The sequence below is a fragment of the Numenius arquata genome, chromosome 3 (genome assembly GCF_964106895.1).
Source record: "Numenius arquata chromosome 3, bNumArq3.hap1.1, whole genome shotgun sequence".
Lineage (NCBI taxonomy): Eukaryota > Metazoa > Chordata > Aves > Charadriiformes > Scolopacidae > Numenius > Numenius arquata.
Window position 1 is genome coordinate 74,945,911 of NC_133578.1, and position 23,505 is coordinate 74,969,415.

Consider the following 23,505-nt stretch of genomic DNA (forward strand, 5'->3'; position numbering starts at 1 on the left):
TGAAATGTCTCTGGGCTTCCAAGGTGTTTGAACGCTTAACATTACCAAGGCTGAAAATCTCAACAACTGTTGATACCTCCTAATATAGAACAGAAATGCTTATTCAGTGCTTAGCCTTCTTCTATAATGCCATTAGTTGGAGATGGTTAAATTGTTGGCCTTTGGCATTCTTGACTTCATTCTTATTCTGGTATATTTAAAAACCTTTCTTCCATAACCTTTAATTCCTGCCAACTTGGGATTTCCCCACCTTATTTATTCTTTCTGAAATTTTTAATCGTCCTTTTCTGTTTGCCCTCTGGGATCTGGGATTTATAAATAAATAAAGGCCAAGTAAAGTAATTTTTTTAAAAAAAAAAAAAAAGAGTAGATGAAAAGGCCAAGTGCAAGGTCCTGCACCTGGGTCAGAGCAATCCCTGATATCAATAGAGCAACCTAGTCTAGTGGAAGCTGTCCCTGCTCATGTCAAGGAGGTTGGACTAGATGATCTTTAAAGGTCCCTTCCAACCCAAACCATACTGTGATTCTATGAAAAATACATGAATGTATATTTTTTCATCTGTATGAAAAAAAGACATGTATACACAGAAGAAGTAAGGAGGCAATTAGACATAATATTTCACACAGACACAAAGATAACTTGCCTATATATAGATATTTCTACTTGATGTTTTCACTTTGTCACAAAATTATAATGGCTTTTTAGTCAAAGTTATCCTCTGCCTTGATTGTGGATGCTTGGCTTTTGGCCACCTAATAAATTATTCCTAAAAGACTCTCGGTTTTCATTCACAATTTCCTGTCTACACTTATGTCAATTTCTCTCAAAATTTTTCTCAGCTTGGAGAAATTAGCCCTTTTAGCGTACAAAGCACATATTTCGTGTTTGAGACTGTCCTTTCTATGCCCATAATAAATGTAATCACCACAGGGAAAGTTATACCAAGAAGGAAGAAGAAAATTATATGTCTACAGCATGGATTTTTTTCAACTTTGGATGGAATTTTCAAAAGTTTCTAAATTACCTGGAAGAAATTATCATAGATTTGTTGCAGCGAGAGGTGCAGCACAGTTAAAATACCTAAAATTGTATGGCAAGGCTGTTTTGGTGTTTTGCTCTGCTAAGTGTAACTGATTGCTAAAAATTAAGTTCAGATTTTAGTGGGTTTTAAGGAAAGCACAACTGGAATGTATTTGTCATGTTCAGATTCTCAAAATCAGGAAACCTGCTGTTTTCTGATGTTTGGGAAGTGCTACAGTATGCAAGAAATCACCGGGAGAGGAAAGGTGAAAATAGAGTCAAATTAAGTTCTGAACACTAAATAACATTTTTGCGGTGCCCAAGTCCCATCACCTCTCATTGCGACCTGGCATTCAAAAAATCTTGCAAAAAAGTCAAGCTTGTTGCCAATGTGTTCAGGTGTCAGCTGGGATTTTCAGTGTAAGAGTTACTCGCAGAGCTTGTTCTGCTTTTCTGTTTGCTGACAAAGAGCTCTGGACAAAGTCTCTTGTTTGAACTGACAAAATACTCAGCAGCGTATGCAAATGAGCCATTATCATATTATTAATATTTTCCTCAAGGTCATTTATATGGAAATTACTCATGCAGAATATCTGCAAATTACAGTGAAGATGAGTCTCTGAAGCCTTCTGTGTCTTCCCTCATTCCCCAAAATTTGATAGCCACACAGCACACACCAATGACCACTGGAAAAGCAAGCAGCCCATTGGCTCTGACTGTCAAAAAGTTGGTGGCCTTTTCATTCCTGTAGCTCTAAATGACATCTTGGCAATATCAGGAGATTTGAGCTATAAGCCTATGAAAGGCTGAGAGACCTGGGGCTGTTCATCCTGGAGAAGAGAAGACTGAGAGTGGACCTCATCAACTCTTACCAATATTTAAAGAGCAGGTGGCAAGAGGATGGGGTCAAACTCTTTTCAGTGCTGCCCAGTGACAGGACACGGGGCAACAGGCACAAAATGGAACATGGGAAATCCCATCTCAACTTCTTTACTTTGAGGGTGGGAGAGCCCTGGAACAGGCTGCCCAGAGAGGGTGTGGAGTCTCCTTCCTTCTCTGGAGATCTTCCAAACCCACCTGGATGCGTTCCTGTCCAACCTGCTCTAAGTGACCCTGCTTTGGCAAGGGGGTTGGACTAGATGATCTCCAGAGGACCCTTCCAAACCCATATCATTCTGTGATTCTGTGATAAGCTGGAGTTGAATAAAGTAGTACTCTTCCTGTGGGGATGGAGTTCCATTTGGATTGAAGGCTACTCCTGCCACGTGGGGTAGTGCTATGATGGGGTAATGCCCACCTCAAACCCAGAAAACTCATGCCCCAGATGGAGAGAAGCCACCACAGCAACCAAGTCATCATCTAGGCTAGACTTATACTTTTAGCCAACTAAGAGCTATACCATTTGTTAAGACAGTCGAGTAGATAACTTCAATGCCTATTAGAGGTTGAATGATATCTCTGTAGGGTGATTCATCCCACCATAAACTGCGAGGGGGATCAGTGTGGGGAGAGAGGAAGATGAATCACCTCTATAGGTGCTGATCTTGTTCTGTTGAGTGAAGAAGGAGCCAAGACCAGCCAGCTTAGTGGGTGCCCACTTCATAGGTAGGTGTGATGAAGCCAAGCCTAATCGCAGGTTGTCTGCAGGTAGCTGACACCTCTGTTATTAAATTGGTCACAGCTCACCCAACTGCTGGGCATAATGGGTTGTGGACAACATGAAAGATTCAGTGTGTTATTTTTAGAGCCGACCACTGGTTACTCCCTTAAAATGGAAAAAAGGCAATTTTAACACCCACAAAATTTCCCATGTCTCTTGTCATGATGATACATCTCCTTCTTTGGTGTTGTGTTGAACTGTAGTTGGGGTTTGTTTCAATAGTTGTGCTGTCCGTCCTGACAAAGTACTGTATTATTTCCATCCCCCAAATTAACTTCTGCTCCCTCGTGATTCTTGAGAATCATTTTTTTTCCCTCAGAGTGAATCTGATTCCACTTGCATGGCAGTGAAAGGGAGACAGAGTCCATTGCCCAGTATTATCCAAACACATCACAGAGCTGTGTAACACAGGCTTTACTGTTATGAACCATCTCCTCTACCTCTTCCTCTTTCTAAAAATCAGTGTGAGCCTTTTCCTTCTCACTGACCACCTCCTTTCACCCCTGTTGGAAAGCCTCTTTTCTCTCTCTTCATTTAGTTACCGAGCATTTTCATAGGAAATCACTATTCTCCACAGACCAGACTTCAGTCCATGCTCCAGTCACCTCCTCTTTGGTTTACTGCTAATAGCTTGCACTACCAACTAGTTTATTTTCCTAGACTTTCTCCACTCTTTGTGGCTGATGGGGTTTTTAATTCTCCAGCTAATCAGCCTCTTCCAAATCTAAGCTCTGGCTTCCTCCTTCACTCGCAGAATGTTTGAGGTGTAAAAGGACTTCTGCAGGTCATCTGCTCCAACCCCCCTGCTAAAGCGTTGTATGTATTTTGGAGCCATAACACGTGTATGGTGTCCCTTGAAGAATCCAAATCTCTTAAATTGCCTCCAGTCTTGCCAAAAAGAAAGCTGGTTGTTTACATGAACTGAGGATAACATTGCCCTGTGAACACAGTGCCGAGGCACTGTTTGGCGTGAACCTTCTCATCCTGGAGGAGATGCCTACAATACGTCATCTAATACCTTAAAAATAGTTTCTCTATGTTGGTATAGAGTGGTCTTATGTCTTGCATGGTAGGCACAGCTTGTGAGCTATGGGGTCATACCTCCATGATAAGTAGTAAAGTGTCTGAATGTAAAGGCTTTTTTATAGGATCACCAATGCAATATTTACCAGTTTGCATTTTTCTGCCTTCATACAACAGCATCTTTTGTTGGTTGTGGGGAGGACTTCCTAAATAAAACTCCCTCCCTTCCACCTAGCATTATGGAAAGGCTGAAATAATTAGATTTTTTCAATATCTGTTTAGGTTTCCTCACAGGTAAGGACCCCTGTTTAAGGTAAAGCTTCCTATGGTCTCATGTTCCGAGCTTTGCTGCTTGAGCCTTCTGCTGGTGACATCTCTGATCTGAATGCATTAAGATCACTTCTCCCCAGATGCTTGCTGGCTTCTGTTTTATTTAGTGCGCCTGGATGGTTTTCTAGGACTACATCCAAGGTAGTCTCTGACCTTGCTGGTCCTTTAGTTAGCTGCAGTGTACGCAGAGCCCTCCAGAAAGATGTGGTCAGTTCCACAAGCCTTCCTGCAGGACGTGTCAGGTGCACTAAATTTCCCCACGCCCACTCCTTTTGACAGGATACACGTCCAGGGATGCGAAAGTGACACATTTTTCACAGATGCCTGTGTAAGGCCAAGATTAGGTTCTCACATTCATAAAATCACCACAGCCTACCCTCAGGGAGGCAAGGAACTCATTTATTTTGCCTTTCCTTATCCTTATTTCATCTGATCTCTCCTCTTCATCCGAGACAGTAATGTGAATTTCAGCCATGGCTTCCATCCTGGGAATCTCAAAGTACCATGCCAACATGAGTGACTTCAGCCTCCTACCACTTCAGCAAGGGTTGTTATTTTCAAGTCTCTCTTGTCTGTATTTCTGGGCTTGCTTGGAGAGCAATACTCTTCTCCACATTGAGGGATAAGCCATATATTTTTAAGAAGAAAGACTCATGGGCTTGAAAAAAAAAAATAAATAGCCACAGTGGAGGGAGGAGATACCTCAGCTAAGATTAAAAGTGCCGATCCAGTTACTGACAGCAGTGCAGAAGCACAAACTCTGCCGGAGCTCATTATACCTGTGCCTAAAGCCTTACAAATTGGGCATGGGGCAATTCGCTCTGCATTTTTGCTGGGTGGGTCGTTGCACGAGAACTAAGAACAGTCTCTGGGAAGGAGAACCGGAGGCTTCCCTGGCAGGTGGATACTTCCCAGTAGTCTCAGAACTTTGGAGGGCTTTTTATGTGAAACCATGCAAAAAAAGACTGTTCCTCTGCCAGTTTGTTTTGTGGTGAGAGTGGATGCCGCATGGACCCATAGTCTGTGCTAGATGTTGATTGTCACTGAGGAGTTGTAATACATGGCATCACAGGATCTGCCTCCCTTTCTGGACACTAAAGGAGAATTCCACAGAAAAGGCCCAGGAGGAAATGAGTAATACTGTGAATACATTAGAGTTTCAATTGACTAATATACCAAGCTGCACATTGCTTGATGGGAATAAAGAGAAGTATTTCAGACTTTCTTTTCTGAAATTGCCAGCGAGTGTCTGCACTGGAAGTGTAAGGGGTCAAGTGGGAAAAAAAGATAAAAAGGAGGCAATCTTGAGATTACTCTGCACTTGGGCCAGAATTAGGTATATTTCCTTATTTTCAAGCTGAAAAGAGGTCAATAATGTGTTAATGATTTTGTATGTGTAATGAGTGAATATGGCATTGAGAAGCTCTATCAGAAGTCATCTGCATAAATGGGTTCACTGCTGAAGTATGACACCTTTAATTTTCTCTTGATGATTTTCACCTGTGACCCTTCATCATCTTGACTGTAACTGGCATGACACAACACAAGCTATACCTGCTGTTTCTTTCCCTTTAGATCAAGTGTAGGTTTTGTGATGGCAGCAAGAGCAATGAGGACTGAAATGAGATCACTGCGGTGGCTGAAGGGCGTTTGCTGCTGGAGACCCAACAAAATCTTTTTCCCCTGCCAGGAGAGGAGGTTCCCTCCATGCAAGGCATTTCTCTGCTTGTGTCACTTTCCTGCCTGTAAGTTGCTGTGTAATTACACCATTGCGGGAAGTATTCATTAAAAAGCTGGAACCATTAGCAGAGGCACGGTAGCCTCCTTTGTTTTGCACAAAATTAGATACCAGCGCGAAACCCAGTTCTAGCTGCATTCATGTTCGTAAATCAAAGTCAAGTATTTCATTAGAGTGTCTGCAGTGTATGTATATAACTCAGCAGCAGAGTGTCTGCTAAGCCTAATGTGTTGCATTTAATTAACATTTAATTAGAGGGTTTTTGTGGGAGGTGCGTAAGTATTTGCCAGGCGGCTCATAAGCATGAATCCACATATCACTTGCTGGACTTGAGTGTGCAGTTCTTGTAAATAAAAGCTGCAATTGGATATCACCCTTTCAAGCTAGGCAGATCTAGTCCCAGGATACCTTGAGATTCATAATTGACTTCAAATTTCCCAAAGTTTAGTTTTGTATTGGACCACTCCTCTGGTTTTATTTTACTGATCTTACATATGTTGTCTTTAATGATTATATTCACTCCTCTCTAACTCAATTGGAAGAGGAGGGAGTAGTTGGGTCATGCTGGAATGAACTGTATGTCTTGTAAGAAAAAAAATAAAAATTCTTTGTTTCAGAAATAAAACCCTTCCTGTCAGATCTGTGAGTCTGGAAGCTTTTAAGGTGCAGTGGCAGACACCTAAGAGTTCAGGTAGTACAGTCATTTCCATGTGCAAGGAGGGATCCATAATAATTTTTCCCAGTAAAGTCATTACTGAGGGGATTTGGTGGTCTGTGTTAGAGCAAATGTCGGAGGGATGAGCTCTGATTTTTACTTGATGTTTGAATGCACAGTTCTGTGTTCAAAATAGGAAGCATGTATCAGCCAACTGGTCACCCAAGGTCTCCTTTGGAGTCATTAGAGTGAACTAAGGCTTCTTCAGAAAGACAGAGCAGACCCAGGCCAGACACCTTCTCCAGATAGCCTTCCATAGATGAAAACCATCTGACTTAGGATGGATGTCTGCAATGTAAGTGTCTCCATCCAAGCAAGTCACCCCAGATTCTCTTTATTGAGTCAAGTTCAGGGCATGATTTATCTGAAAAAAGGTAGGCATCTACCCTGGCATAGACAGACCTGTTGCATTACCTCTATTGACTTTGTTGACTGGATCTCCACTACTGTTATAGGAGGCCAGAATACCAGTGCAGATGTAGACTCCTGAAGCTAGACACCTGAAGACGATAAGATGAATCCCACCTATAGTTTCTCACCATCAACTGTAGGGGGAAACTGCGGAGATCTGTTGGCTCAGGTCAATAGGGTGTGATGAGACACTGGCGCAGGTTGCCCAGAGAAGTTGTGGATGCCCCCTCCCTGGAAGTATTCAATGCCAGGTTGGGTGGGGTTTTGAGCAACCTGGTCTAGTGAAAGGGGGGTTGGAACTAGGTGATCTTCCAACTCAAACCATTCTATGATCTAGGTAAATACCTAAAGTTGGGGGGATATGAATACCTTTCTCGCAGCTACCATGACATGGCTAAAACAATCTCCAGTGCAGTGACTATTGCATGGACATCCTTCTCTCTGTAGACTGTCAGTTCAGGTGATGTGTTTCTCTCCAAACTCCCTGACACCCTCAGATTCACTGGACTATCTTGGGGCACAGAAGTGACAAACGTTGCAAGTAGAACATAAACGTAGCGCAGAGTTGTGAACTCACGGGCTCACTGCTGCAGTCATGGCTAGAGGCTCTGGGAAAACCAACCCATTTCATTTCTCCCACAGCTTCATTTCTGAGCAAGGTTTTGCCTCCTCCTTGCCCTGTGTGGCTTTTACCACAAGCTGTTAATCAGCCACTGCTGTGCTCACCCTGTGGCTGATGGGAAAAGTGACCCATTTGGAGTAGCTGTCCTTTTCAGAGCGTTGCTGTGGTAAGGAGAATCTAACCAACATGACAGATTTCCTCATCCTGGACTAAACACATTTTCTGGCTAAAAATAAAAGGAAAGAAGAAAAAAGGAGGGTTGGTTGGTTGTTTTCTTTTCTCCACCTGACCAGCTGCCCAATGCTTTGTATTATGAAAAGCTGTTGAGGAGGGCTCAGCTCATTACTTCTCATTTCTGTGGATACTTGCATGAGAAATGATCTTTCTGATCCTCTGCAAGTTGGCTGGCTTTTCCTCGTGTATCCCATTCCCTAATTGGTTTTGTTTCATCCCAAATTCAGTGGCAGCCACCCAGAATGGCAGGATAGCATTGGGCCTTCAAGGAAAAGAAAAGCAGGAGAGAAAACAAATCCTATTTTTCAAATGGAGAGCTGGAATTTTTTCCTCTGTCACGCTAGCGTAAGGCCAGCATGACTCCGGTATGTTGGAGATGGTGGTGTATAAAAGAAAGGTAGAGGAGAAAGAGTATGATGAAGGTAGGTCTGATGTACAGAGTAGTTTCCTACCTGGGTTAGTGGGTCTGATGGATGATTGAAGGCCAGATTTCGGCTGGCACAATCTGTGTATCTCCCCTGAGGTTAATGGAAGTCAATGCTAAATTACACCCCATATGGACTAAAAGACCACTGAGTCGAAGGGTTTTTAAATGATGCAGTTCACTGAGGTGAAGCGATAGATGTGTCTGGCAGGAGTCTACAGAAAGTTGCAGGTTTTAATGGCCTCTCCATCCCCTTCGTCAAGGCTTCTCCCTCCTCTCAGGGAGTAAATTGCATCAGATCAGGCTGCCTGATCCTCCTCCTCTGCATTTAGTTTGTGTGACTTAATCTCATGATGACAACTCAGGTCAGCTCCCCTAGACCCACGTTGGGCTCTCCCTTGTTTGGTGCTGGTGGGCTTCTCATGGGAATCAGAAAGGGGAGGAGGTAAAAATCAGGAAAACAGCAGGAGTTTGATTCAGTTTGGAGATCTCTAAGTTGCCTCTGATCAAATCCAAATGTTAAAAAAGATTGCTTCCCTCAATCTCCAGGAGGGCTTCAAGTTGAGCCTCCCTGTCGTAGGTGTCTTCATCCTTTCAGATCTGGGACACAGTTATCATTCAAAGTTAGTTTATTTTATGCGTCTTCCCATTCTGTTCAGTTTCCTTCTTTGCCACAACCTGTAGGAGAAAGTCCGGACGCAGGCAGATGCTGAGTTAGCTTTCAAAGGCATCACATTGTACTTTTTTTTTTATCGAATGGAGCATTGCAACTTTTTGTTCTCTCCAATTTGTGACTCCCAGTTTATTTTCCAGATCAATAGCGAGTTATTTCTCTCTTTATTGTTTTATATTAATACTTGACCTACAGATAAGACAGGAAACATGACAAGAATACAAGGGAGGGAAATGTGAAGCCATAGGTGGCATTTGAGGAGTATTCACCTTCCACAGCAGATGTTTTCTCTGGGGTTAGATGTCATCCCTTCCACAAGTAAAATATAAAATCTTTCAAGGGAGGTCATTTTAGCCTGGTGTGGGATTGAGAAAGGGGAAAGAGAGACTGTTACTCTTTGCTGCATGATCACTTTTCAGACCAGCAGGTCTCTGCCACGTATTAATACTGCTCGAGCAGCACAACTTGACTTACCATTAGAGTTTACATTCACAACACTATGCAGTTCACTGGTCACTATATTTCCGTAGAAGTCCTTCAGACTTCTTGTAGATCACAACGGGATCAAGATCACAGAATGGGAATCATTTTATCAGGATATTTTACACAGGTGTGCCCAGAGATAGACACACACAGTGGACACCATCAACCACGGCACTGTAAATGCACAGCCACACTGACGCCCATGTTCTGATTTGACTCCTGCAACCCCTATCTCTAAATCTAATCTCAGCCAGTCTTGCAGTCACCTCTGTCCATGGGAGCAATCAATCCCTGTAGTCACTGCAATAGGAGAAAACCTTAACTGGGATGGTTTTCTAAGGGGGAAAAAAAGGGGCTTTATCAACACTGAAATTTTCATGTGACTATTTCTCACACCTATTTTTGCACCAAATGCATGGTTTGACTGTCAGGGAAAACCGAAGTGACGGTCCTTGCTTGCCAGCCTCCACGACCTTTGTCATTTATACTTTGCCTTCAGGCAGGTATCTGGACAGCAGGAGCAGACCCAAGAGCGGGAGGAGAAGGCAAGTAAGCAGGTATTCATCCATGTGGGAAGGGAAGGGAAGGGAAGGGAAGGGAAGGGAAGGGAAGGGAAGGGAAGGGAAGGGAAGGGAAGGGAAGGGAAGGGAAGGGAAGGGAAGGGAAGGGAAGGGAAGGGAAGGGAAGGGAAGGGAAGGGAAGGGAAGGGAAGGGAAAGGAAGGCAAGGGGAAAAAGAGATAAAGAGGGAAAGCCATTTTGGCATAGGGCAGAATTACTTGGTTATTTTCTAAGATGCAGCATCTCTCTGGGGAAGGGTTTCCCTATTTTAGTGGTTTCAGTTGCATTGTTTGATAACCACTTCTGTCTTCTGTGCAAGTTTCCTCATGTCCTCTCCATTCTACATGGGTTATTCACGACCCCATTTGCACTTCAACCTGGCACTCAAACCTCTCTACTGATTTCTGGCATCAGTCCCACCACCACAACTTTTTGATACTGCTTTGGGGCAGACAGAAATGGCTTTTCAATCTGTTAGCTGGCTCAGAAAAGCATATATTTCAATGTATATGAATATTTCACCTTGGGCTTTCAGTTATATTTTTGTTTTAAGTGTGATCATCCATTCAAAGAAACTGATTTTGGTCTGGTTCTTCTGCACAACACAAAGCTGAAACAGTACAGAACGATTTAGACTCACCCCAAGGAAAGGAACTGTGCACAGGGCTTATTTTTCCCAATTTGGCATGTGATTTGCCTGCAAAATGCCCAACTTCAATTTCTTTGCATCATCCTGAGAAATAGCAAGGTGAAATCTACCCCAGGCTTGTGCTTTGCTTCAGGCCCTAATCAATCTTAACAGCCATTTATTGCTCCATATTTTACCAAGCTAAAGAGATCATGCCTTAATTATTTCCTCGCGTGCCTTTGAGGGTTGCAGGAGTAAGGCAAACAGAGTTCCAGTAAAAATAATCAGTGAAATAAAAATTAAAACATCAATTTTCTCTTCTGTGATCTTGTAATTGAAATACTCTGTCCTTTTCAAGCTGCACGGTGTTCACGCAGCTGAGTTTCCCTGTGTGATCAGTGGAAGGAACAAGGCTCCTCCAGAGATGGGTCACCCCACTTCACAGTAGTGGTGTCTGGAGGTGACTGTTGTAGAACCCTGCCTTACAGTAGATGCCTAATTTTTAGAATTAGTTGCAAGAAATCGGTTGTTAAAGCCAAATTTCACATTTTCTGCATGTAAATCATCACTGAGAAGATGCTTTTAATCTCTTAACCTTTATGCCTTTTTACAGGGTAACCAGGGAGGCACATCCCCAAAACTCTTCTAGGAGCATCTTGAATTATTACTGTGAATTTATCAGTGTTCAGCTATTCCAGATTTACTGCCATATGTTAGCCTTTAGTGTAACTCCCCTCGTCCCCCACATTGTTAGCAGCCTCAGGTGTGCAGAATGGCTCCATGAATCTGTGAATGTGATAAATGCTCTCCATTACTGGCAAGATTGTTTCACATCTCTTTGCAGTTCTTTTCTCTACAGAAATGCTTCCGGTAAAACACGGATTTTTATTTATTTATTCCAGTGATTTCTAGATCTTCACAATTGTCCTGGCCACTGTACCTTTCATTAGTTATTGGTTATTAAAAATTTGTGTAATTTTGTTTTCAAACTAAATCCATTGTCTGCTGTCCTCGGGGATCTGACCAGGAAATGACGTGTGATGTGTGCTTGAACTCCTACAGCTTGGCCAAGTGCATGTAGACCAGGAGAACAGAGGAAGCTCCTGGCTTTTCAACTCCTGCTGCCACATGGTCTCCTGGAAGAAACACCACGTACAAAGAATGACGTTCAAGGGTTTGTGGCAGTTACCAGAGGGCAACAGCCACGCCAGGGACCATTGTAGTGACCATAATGGTAGAGATTAATAATTTTTAACATCTTCCAGCATTCCCTGCATTGGTTAACATATCAGTGCATGGTCAACTGTCCTATCCTTGTTTGAGTGCTGTGGAGCTGCAATGCGTGCTGTGGAGTTGTTTCAAAATCCACCAGCCACTCTTTAGCTTTGAAAGTCACTGAGCTATGAAGGTAAGAGCATCCTTCTGATTTCAAAAGCTGCACTGAATCTCCCAAAGCCCCTTACGCCAAACGTAATCATATTTTCTAAATGCAGATAAGTACCAAATCTGTGTGAAATTCCAGTGTTCTGGCACCCTGATGGGCAAGAGGGAGGAGAGAAGAAGGAAACCACAATGATAATTTTGATGCAACCAAAATTTCATTTTGCTACATACTTGTCTGGAGAGATACCTCTAACTGGGCAGTAACTTATCCAAATAAGGCTTTAAATTATGCCCTGACAAAACTTTGAGGAGGAAGGAAAAAAAAAAACCATGTCTGGCAACAACCAAGTGTATGTTAGCCTCAAATTATTGTGTGATTACATTATCGATGGAGTTATTCTTTTGGGAACTGGAACCATGATGAGCAACATGTCAGTTGTCTTTTGTTCTGTGCAAAATTACTTACCAGTGAGAAACCCAGTTTTAAGTGTACTTGTGTTTGTAAATCACACTGAGGTATCTCATTAGTGTCTGCAGTGCATCCTTTTAACTAAGCAGCAGAAGGGCTGCTATGTTGCAGCTAATTAATGTTTAATTGGAGGTGACTTGTGGGAGGGGTCTGACTATGCCAAAAAATATATGCTAAACATTTTCACCAGGTGTAAATGTCACTCTTGGGGTAAGGCGGTGCAGTCTACTTTGCAAAGGTACCCATCAAAACCATACCTCTGCGCTCTGCAGATCTCCTCTGCCCTTGGCCTGACTTTTAAGCAATCTGAGTGATATGGTAACTCTTCAAAAGACTTTTAATGTTCTCCCTGTGACTTCTCTTTGCCCTAATCGTATTTGCTCTGGATTTATACCTACCCGAAATAATAAAAGACCTTGTGGGAGACGTGTGTAGATGTTGGTGTCCTGTAAAGGACAAGACCTAAGAAATTTTGGTAAGGAAACTGCTGATGAACCCGTGAAGATCTTCACGGCTGTTCTCGGCTTAGTGATGGTACATGTTGCCCCTTCTCTCTGGGTTTGCTTGGATCACGTTCATTTAATTTTATTTTCAAAGCTGGAAGAGCCATAAGGTTTCTGCTATGGGTTGGAAGAATTTATCTCACTCATTGTCTAGCATTTTGTAGGAGCTCATCCAAGCCATGCGCGATGAAGTCTGCAGAAAGAAGTCCAAAGATCTGGGGGGTCTTCTTGAGGACCTGCCTGGGGGTGCACCACCTACATATTATTTTTACTGCGAAGTCCCTGGGAGACACCACAGTGCTCAGTGCTCTTGAGTTCAACAAAGCAGGTGGTAGTTTTTATTGGATTAATGGTGTTCCTGCAGGTGCTGTGATTGCACACTGCTGAGAAATTACATCCTACCTGCTTCAGTTTTCCCAGCCATTTCATTTCTATGCAGAATTTCTCTTTGCTGCCTGGCTCTGTGGTTTTTTGGTGCCGCTTTGTGTTGCTAAACAGCTGGTCTGTTCCATCTCTAAGTGGGCCACCCTCCACTCTAGTAAAAAAGCCTGAATCAGAAGAGGGTACTGTATTCACCCAGTGTGAAGCACCGCTGTCCTCATCTGAGTTTGCAGGGGTCTCCTACAGAGGTGTCTCTGAAAATTTCTGAACGAATATTGCTCCTTTTCCTCTTCTGTTCCTCTAACAGCAAGGATTCACACCCATTCCTGTCACATTTTCTGCCGTTCAGTGGGCACTGTGGTTCTGCCTGCACGAGTCCTTCTGCAGAGTGATGGAGAGGAGGGGAGAAAAGCTGCTGTGTTTTCTGTCAGATGGAGTTTAGTAAATAAGTGTAAATAAGGCTTACAGAGCCATCCACAAGTTTAAAAGGATCCAGCCAGAAATAGCAAGCTGGCAGGGCGGGCTCCGCTCAACAGCATCACCCTGGCCATCGAGTTTTGTTTGTACATTTTTTTCCTGTGACTGAAGTGAAAGCTAATGGAAGAAAATGTGCATAAAGGTCCAGGAAGTGACCTGGAAGTGAAAAACCAAGAAAAAAAGGCTCTGTGAAATTGTTGTATCTCAGTCATGGGCTGCACAGCTTTCTTTATTTCTACATTTCCTTTTATCTGTGTGTAAGGTGCTATTATTTTTGTTTGCAGAGGAGCACGGAGGCTCATCTGACACTCAGATCCATTATATTATGTGGTGACATTATGACAGCAGACATTTTCTACTGCAAAGAAGGCTTCCAGAAATGGCTTGGTAGAAAGTCCTCCCTCCTAAACCTTTCCATGGGGCCTTTTGCAAGGATGTAAGAGAGCACTCTGGACATGTGCGGAACTAGTTGCATTCCAAAGATCCCAGCTAATCCAAACGCTGGATCAGTGACTGCACTTGAAGGGCAATGGTGAGCCCAGCTCTGAGGGGTGGAAAGGGACTGTCTGGGTCCTGGCGTGGAATCCCTGTCCTGTGTAGTGAGGCACATCTAATTCAACTTGAGCCATTGGAAATTAGCTATATATATGTATATATTTGAACTGGTTATCTAGGTTTCCTCCATAGCAAGTGGATAGATGGGCACCTCCAAAGGCTCATTCAGCTCATGGGCAGCTGAGATACATGGGCTGACTGGCATTCCCAGTAATGGATCTGAACTAGATGCAGATCTTTCAAATCAACTGAGGTGCGAGAAAGGCCACCTACTCTACAGAGCTCAGAACTTCTATTGCCCATCCCACAGTGTTACCCAGAAAGCAGCATACAAAGGCATCTTTATACAATGCTTGAGGAGCAATGCAGGAGACATTTCAGTCCTCTTAGACTTCTCAATAGGCAGGAATTTCTTTGGGGAGACCAGATAGTTATAAGAGTGAGTTTGTGTAGAGTTACAGTGTGTCTGATACAGCTGGGACTCTAGAGGTTAACAGATACTCTCATTAAAATTCAGTCCTCTAAAATGAAATATCCTGAAATCTGCTGTGCTTCATACCACATGAAAGTGGGTGTAGCAGCAATGGAATAATTTGGAGTTCATCTCTGCTTAAAGTATCGGGCAATTTGCAACGCAACATGCAATATTTTGGTGCGAAGGCATCAGCTGGCCTTTCTCAATGCAAGCTGGGCACAGATTTTAATTTACACTAGCAAAAGGCCTGGTACCAGGAGTTCAACTAAATTATGAGCAATGTCCAAGAAACACGGTGCTCATAGGAGTGACAGCAACTGTCAGTCAGTTAGGTTAAAAAGAAGCTTTGAGCATCTCTTTGCAACACAATTTCTTAGTTCCTGCCAGCCCCATGTATGTCTATTTATAATTCCAACTTTCCTCAGTTAATCATGTCAAAAATGACATTTGTACCCCTGGGAACTGTATCTGACGTAACAATTTTTGCCAAGTTGTTAATCCCAGAAGAGAATCCCCGAGTAAACTGATTACGACGCTCGCAGCACGAAGTAAGTTCAGACCTTCCATTAATCGCTGCACAAACCACAGCAAATTCTGAGCTGAATTTAGATCTATAGGAACATTCCCGGTGATTAAGGGAATAATATACAGACAGCTTCAGACATCATGTGAGTGGGTAGTTGTTGAACACAGAAGCTATACCCTAGTTGGTGGCAAAGCGTGAACCAGAAGCTCCTGTTCATTTTCTCGTTTGCTCGTATGGAAATACTTCAGGCAGAAGTAGTAGGGCTAGAAAATTGGAATATGTTAGAAGAGATGACACCCAAGGAATGCTTTGCTAATGATTGTCTTGCCTATCCCACCAAGGCTGCCCAGACAGGTCCTTGTCCCTTCTCACAGCTGATCGGCACATCGGTTACAGGGCTGAGTGTCTCCCTGGCTCTTTTGTTCAAGAAATAAAAATGATTGGAGATGCCAACTGAAATGACAACCCAACAGCAGAAACCTCGGTAATGCAAAGGCCCATGTGGAGAAGCTGAAATGACTGTTAGACACCCGGAGATTTCAATTTGCTCGAGCCGTGGCCTTCTCCAGTTCTCCATTGCAGGGAACAAGAAAGTATTTTGTGACAAAAAATAATATGAGCAGTTTCATTTTGCTACTTGCAGAAATAAAAAAAAAAAAAAAGAAAAAAGGTAAAGATGGTTGAGTTTTACAGTGTTCTCAAGGCAAAACCTTTCTCCTGTGAGACAGTGAGGACAGAGGCAACCCCTCCAGTTCATACAAGCACCCTGTGTCAAGTTACCTCAGATCCTCTTTCTGAAAAAAATACTGCAAGTTCTACCCCTGACTCAATCTGTGCTAACGCTGACCAAATGGATAAATCACTTGGGATCATAGGAGGCTTTCTGCCCTACCAAATAAACAAGCCCCCTGGTTTACTCCCAAGTCCTGATATCCCCAAATCTTGCTGCAGTACTGGACTTTCTTCTCAGGAAAAAACCCACCAGCTGCCTCGCAAAAGACACAGGAATAGGTTGCCCAGGGAAGTTGTAGCTGCCCCATCCCTGAAGGTGTTCAAGGCCAGGCTGGATGGGGCCTTGAGCAACCTGGTCTGGTGGGAGGTCTCCCTGTCCATGGCGGGGGGTTGGAACTAGATAATCTTTAAGGTCCCTTCCAACCCAAACCATTCTATGTTTATATGATTCTAAAACAAGACTTGCAGAAGCAATAAACCAAGGACTGCTCCTGAGTGACTGCATGGGTGAGGCTGCAGTTTGGGTCTTTCCCTGTGAAATTTGGAAGTGGAAATGTGATCAGTGAAGCAGCAAAAAGGCATCTGGGTGGAGCCATAAACAACATACAGGAGTTGCTTTCCACCAGTTCATTCTGCAGGAAACCACCCTGCTTCCTTGAATATCTGTCCCTGCTGGTCCTCATTACATGCTGCTCAATCGCCTTGGAAACAAAATAGCAGTTTCCTAATGGTCCATGTCCCCTCCTCCCCTTTTCTGCTACATGTGTCTGAAATTACATTCAGATTTTTAAATCACAGGATGATGTATTACCATTTGCTAATGCTCAGCCTCCCCCTGATTAAATAGATTATTTACCAATAGCTTCATCCATCAGGGAATGAAAGTCTGAAGCATTGAATGGACAATAGGAGGGTCTTTTTTAGATGGTGGTGGGCAGCAGAAAAGTCCCTGACTCATAGGATTTAAAACTCAATATGCACATCTTTTAAGTAAATTCTCACTTTCTTCTGAAGATGTTATGCATTGTCCCCATCAGTGGCCTTTTGCTTGGTGCTGGGTTAGGACCTCAGTGTGGTTGTTGTGACCCAGGGAATTGGTTGAATCACCATCCCTGAAGGTATTTAAAAGACATGTAGATGTGGCGCTTAGGGACATAGTTTAGTGATGGCCTTGGCAATGCCAGGTTTACAGTTGGACTCGATGATCTTAAAGAACATTTCCAACCTAAATGATTCTGCAGTTCTATGATTTTGCCTTGCTGACTAATCCATCCCCTTTGGAGAAGACTCCATCCAAATTGCACCTAAGGGATAAGGACTTGGAAGTAAACTGAGAGTTCAGTTACTTGACAGCATGGCTGTATCCTGAGAGACTGCTTGGGTTTCTCCATGGGTCCAAATACTGAGCAAGATGAGGTAAACAAAGGCAAAGAAGGAGGTAGGAGACAGCAAAAGGGTACGTATATACTCAGTGCAATGGAAACACTTCTGAGCAGTCTCCACCTACCAAATCCAAGTGAAAGGGAAATTATCACTGTGGTAAATTTAAAAGCATGCTCAATATTCCTGTGAAAAATAGTTGTGTATGATTCAGAGCACATGAGATGTTTCCACCATGCTGATGTGAATACAAATATGCAGCTCTACAAGGTGAGGTAGGATGTAAATCAGTGTTAATTCTTCTGGTCTTTCACAGTTGAGGGCACCGTCCGGCACCAGCTTGGGACGAACGTGAGCAGTCCCCACAAATTAATGCACAGTTGAGTGCCTTTTGTGAGGACTCCTCCTGGCCTCCTGTGGGCAGGTGACTGGTTTGTCCTGGGGAAATACTGCCTGTGGATCAGATGAAGTGAAGAGCAACTGGCATGAAAAGCTTGGCTTTGAGAAATGGAAGCAGAAAGGTGTCAAACACGTTTGGGAGTTCACTCCCCAGGCTGGAAAATGAGATTGAAAGAGGAGACACAAATATTCTTTGCGTTAAGCTGTCCTCACTGCTGCTGGAAGCCCCTGGTGCTTCCACAGACAGTCTTTGCTGAGCCTCCGAGCTGTGGAAAGGTGTTTCTGCAGTGGGCATTGCTGCTTCTGTGCAATATCCCTCCTGCCTTGAGGGTTTGGCACTTGTTTTTGTGATTTTTTGCTGTCTTTGCCCATTTCCTCTTTGTCTAATATAAAGAGGTGCAGCTTTCCAAATGACTCCTAGGAGAGATCTAGCAGAACATGAAGGGTTTTTTTCAGTGGGATTTGCCGTATGCCATGCTGCCTCCTTCACAGCCAGCTTTGTATTGTAACTTAAACCCTTGCGTGGAGGGCTGGGCTTTGCTGGGGATGTGGAAAAGGCGCCTCCAGATATATCGTGACATCCTCTGACATCCTGAGGATGCGTCAGAGCCTCCGTCCTTCCCTTCTCACCCAACCAATTTCACATGCCCATCCTCTGAACTGGGTAAGTCCCATTCCCCAGGGTGTGGGAACCGTGGTGCAGGCGTTGAGATAAGTCAGGACCAGCCCTGCCTGCTGCTGTTTGCCCATGTTGGATGTAAAGAACCACACAACTCTGTCGTGAGTCCATATGAAACGTCTACAGTGGTTCTCCGTCCGTCTCTGTCTGTCCCAGATCCTCATCGTAGTGATGCAGGAATGACTGGATGGTATCTCTATTCAGCAGCTTTTGGGAAACTGGGCATTTCAAGGGATATTTGAAGGAAAAAAAAAAAAAAAAAAGAGGATTTTTTCGTGCATATGAAAAAGAAGGAGGCCAGGAGAGCCCTGTCAGCTGGAAGTGTCTTTCCTTGACATCTTTCTGCATTGATTCTTCTCAGCACTCAACTTTATTGGCTTTTCAATATCTGAATAAAGTTTAGTGTTTCATGAAACAACGTTCCACATCTAGAAGAGAAAAGCAAAGGCAAACCAAAGCACACATCAGCATTGACTGAAGTAATGAATGAAATGAGACAGTTTTGTTCTCTTCTCTCACAGAATATCTTGAAAATACGCTTGTATAAATACCACCAAAATTTCCGAATCTGTAACAGAAGGAAAACTGATATCAATTATGTGTTTAGTAATCCTCTCAAAATATAATAACAACAGGCTTAATGACGTCAGGTCTATCTGCTGTAGTGAAAAGACATTAAGAAGCAATCATAAACAAAAGCAGATCTCTACCTAATGCTCTGTTCATTGGGATATAGGAAGGCAGATTACTGTACTTCGAGGGTTTTGTCTGAGCCAGCAGCGTAAGGAAGGATAAACTGGAGGCAGGTTTGCTACACATATTTTGGTTAAAGCATTGGTGATGCATGAATCTTGACTCTCATCAAATGCATTTGTCAATGAAATACCTGCTGAATAGCTACAGGCAAAGGAAAGATCACATGCAATTGTCGGTGCGAGGTTGTTCACAGACTTTTATTTCTTCATTGGAATTTGCAGTGTATGGCTAATTAGCAAAATTTGCATTGTTCTGCTTCTTCTCCCTTAGTGAGGAAATCAATGTTTTCAGCCTGAGGACAGGGAATAGCAAATGCCACATATGCTTATGCAGTATCTGTGTGCTCTTTAGTTCTTCTAACAAGAAGTAGGATGTATCTAGAATTGGATTGAAGAGGATTCAAAACCAGTGAGTGTAAATATTCAACATCAAACATGCAGGCATTATAATGATATAATTAAAAAAAAAAACCACCAAACCCCAAACCAACCAAAAAACACCACCACAGCAAAATGGAGAGTTTATTCACAAGAGCAAAAATATTTGTAAGTCAATTTTTAATGACACTCCAATGTCAGTATCAGAAAAAATCCACCCTTTTATATTTGGGTGATTAAATATGTATATTTATAGCTGAGTGATATATATATCACACGTATAGCTGAGCTGGTAGAGCTATCAAGTCTCAGCTTCATAGGAAATTCAGTAGTCCTGATGGGGTTTTTTTCCATTGCAATCTGAAATATAATGCTACATTTTGATTTTTGCCTCTCAAATGCATCTGAAAAAGCATCACGTTTTTGGTCAATGAGAATATATCACTAAAACTATTTCAACATTTATTTTTGCTTGACTTCTAGTATTTCATTTTTACTAGATAAAACTGTAGAATATGGAATTAAAATAAGAAAGTGAATATAAAATTAAACATGAGCATAAATGTGGAATAAAAGGGAATATAATAAATAAGCTTATAACATAAAATAAATCAGAATAAACAATGTATCCTAAAATATATTTCAAATGGAATAACTCAAGCAACTAAATGCCAAAATGTATTATGCAAAAGTTTTTTTTAAGCAATATCAAAATGAAATCAGTGCATTCTTCAAGAAGGTTGAAATTTTGATGACTTTGCAAATCGTGATGGAAAAATGTTTTGCCGAAACCTTGTAAAACAAGGCAAATGTATTTTGAAAAGCATATGTTAAAAGTGGTTTCAGATGACATACTTGGGCCAAATGGATAACAAGACTATTTCCAGCTAATTTCAGATGGGAAAGCAGATGGGGCTGTTTCTTGCTGTTAGATTTCTGTGGTCACAGTGTCTCAAGGGCTGAACTTGAACATCTGAGTCCTTGTAATTACTATTGTTATCATGACTAAAATTAATGTGACCAGATCTGCAATCCTAACTTATAGACTCCTGTCCTTTTCACTGTGAGAGGGTCAGGAAGATTTTATCACAGCCTGAAAAATCTTTAGCCTGTTAGAACTTTAGGTGCCATGTATGTGGTGCATCTCACTGAGGTTTAGAGGTGGGCTTCACTTGCAAATGCATGGAAGTTTTGTGCTCTTTGGGAGTTCCCAGGGTGTCCAAGATCTCTGCACAGGGCTGGCAAGGGTGACACAGGACCTACAGAAGACCTGCACTCTTCTGGACTGTCATCAGGTGCTGTCAGTGTTTGAAGCGGCACTACATGCCTATGTTAAAGCAAGTAAATCCAATCTTTTTTTTCAGAGTGTAAGTCTCCACTATGAGCGAGGTATCCAAGAGCCACATACAGTCAATGGGGAGTCTGTGGAAGTTAGGCTGTGACCTGAGCTATTGCAGGCATCTGTCTTAGGAACAGACGGTTTGTCCCCAAACTTCATTTCCTGTATGGGGAGCATGAGGTGACTTGGTCACATCAAATCATTGAATGGTTTGGGCTGGAAGGGACCTTTAAAGATCATCTAGTCCAATCCCCCTGCCATGAGCAGGGACATCTTTCACTAGATCAAGTTGCTCAAAGCCCCATCTGACCTGACCTTGAACACTTCCAATGACGGAGCGTCCCCAGCTTCTCTGGGCAACCCAGTCCAGTGTCTCACCAGCTTCATCATAAAAAATGTCTTCCTTATGTCCAATCTAAATCTGCCCTCTTTCACTTTAAAAGCAGTGCCCTTTGACCTGTCACTACTGACCCATCTGTCTGTTCCCATCTTTCTTAGAAGCCCACTTTAAGTATTGAAAGCTCGCAATAAGGTTTCTCCAGAGCCTTCTCTTCTCCAGGCTGAACCACCCCAACTCTCTCACCCTTCTTCATAGAAGAGATGTTCCAGACCTCTGACCAACTTCATGGTCGCCCTCTGGACTTACTTGAACAAGTTCATGTCTTTCTTGTGTGTCGGACCCCAGAACTGGACGCAGTACTCAGGTGGGGTCTCACCAGAGCGGAACAGAGGGGTAGAATCACCTCTCAACCTTCTGGCCACGCTTCTTTTGATGCATTCCAGGAGAAGATTGGCTTGGAAGTGCACATTGCCAGCAAGTACACATTGCTTGCAAGTGCATGTTTGCAGCTCGTGTCTCATCTTCCATCCACCCAAGTCCTTCTTCATAGGGCTGCTCTCAATCAGTTCATAATCTAGTCTGTACTGATACTGAGGATTGTCCTGACCCAGGTACAGGGCCTTCCATTTGGCCTTGTATTTCATGAGGTTGATCATGGAGCTTTCTATGCTACTGACACCTATATTTGGGAAGACAACTTTCCCCTGGATGTTTGCTGGAGTGCTGATAATATGCTTATCTGGATTTGGGACCTCAGAGAGCTCAGTCATGAGCGGCTCCAAAGCACATGACCTCTTGGGGTGGCCTCTTTTATATTACACCAGTTACTTTGCTTAACGAGAATTTATAGCCACTTGGAAGAAGTGGTAGAAACATTTAAGATCTTAAGGTGTCAAGTGTTGCTTTTGGTTACATCCCTGCTCACCCTTGAGATCTGCAGAGGTGCATCCTTCAGCTGGACACAGACTGGAGAGCGCTGCGGAAGGCACTGCTTTTCATTGCCCGCAGTTTCCTGTATCACGTCGTACAACCCCGTTGGAAGTTGCACTGATTCAAAACCATTTAACTGCACTTAAATAGGGACTGACAGGTAGCTAAAGCTTTGGATACATTTCAGCAATGTTTCTTTACATTGATTCTCATCTTCAGCATGATCACACCGTAACTGTCCGTCTGTCTTAGCTGACTGTCATTCCTGCTTCTCCCTCCTAATACTGTTTCCATCCACCTGCCAGTTTCAATGAGTCTGAAAGAATGACTCAGAGTCACAAGAATCTGTTCTTAGAAATGTACAGAAAACTACATTTTCTGTAGGCCTATGGAGGGCAGGGTTTCAGCATGAAAACCAGAAATACCTGTTCCTCTTGTCCTGGCGGCACATTAGTCAACGCGTGTGCACCCCGGAAGGCATTGCTGCCTCTTCTGCTTCTTGCTAAACTAGCAATGAGGGGGCATGAGAGCAGCTGGAGACAGTATCGATGGGAGTTCAAGGGTTATCTGGAAGAACTGGAGGGGTTTGGGGAGTTTCAGGATCGTGGAGGACCGGAGGCATTGAGATCTGAGCAGCGGATGCGGTGCCAGGCTTGGGACTTGGGGAGGTCCTTAATGTACCTCAGTAGGTGGAGATCGTTCTGTACATGTGAGGAAAGCTGAGACTGTTGTGGTAGGACTGTTTACAAAACATTGTGTACACAATTCTGTAGAAAATCTGTCTTCATTTAATTTTGCTGCTTATGAATAATATTTGGGTGGCTTATAATCAAGAATAATCATTTTTCCCTTTTCAGAACTGAACACTGGTGACTGTTACATCCTGGTCCACAGGGGGCTGTCCATTTTGATTTTCCTTTTGTGTTCATTTGTACAGCTAATGCGAGTATTTTCCCAATCAATGCTGGTAGATCCCTCTTTAATTAATATCGATGAGTTGGAGAAAGAATAGCAGGGACCACTAGTAACATTCGCCTGTGGCTGAGTGTTTGAGGGGAAAAACAGGCAGGCTTGTAAACAGGAAATCATCATGGAGGGACATACTGCAATGAAGACCCTCAGCTGGACTGCTGTTTCCATTCAGAAAAGAGAAGAAACACTCCAGACTCATCATGTGAAGATGGAGAAGATATGTTAAGAAACCAGGGATGCCAAGAAAAATGGGAACCATAAGGCTGAGTCATAGAGTCGTAGAATGATAGAATCATAGAATGGTTTGGTTT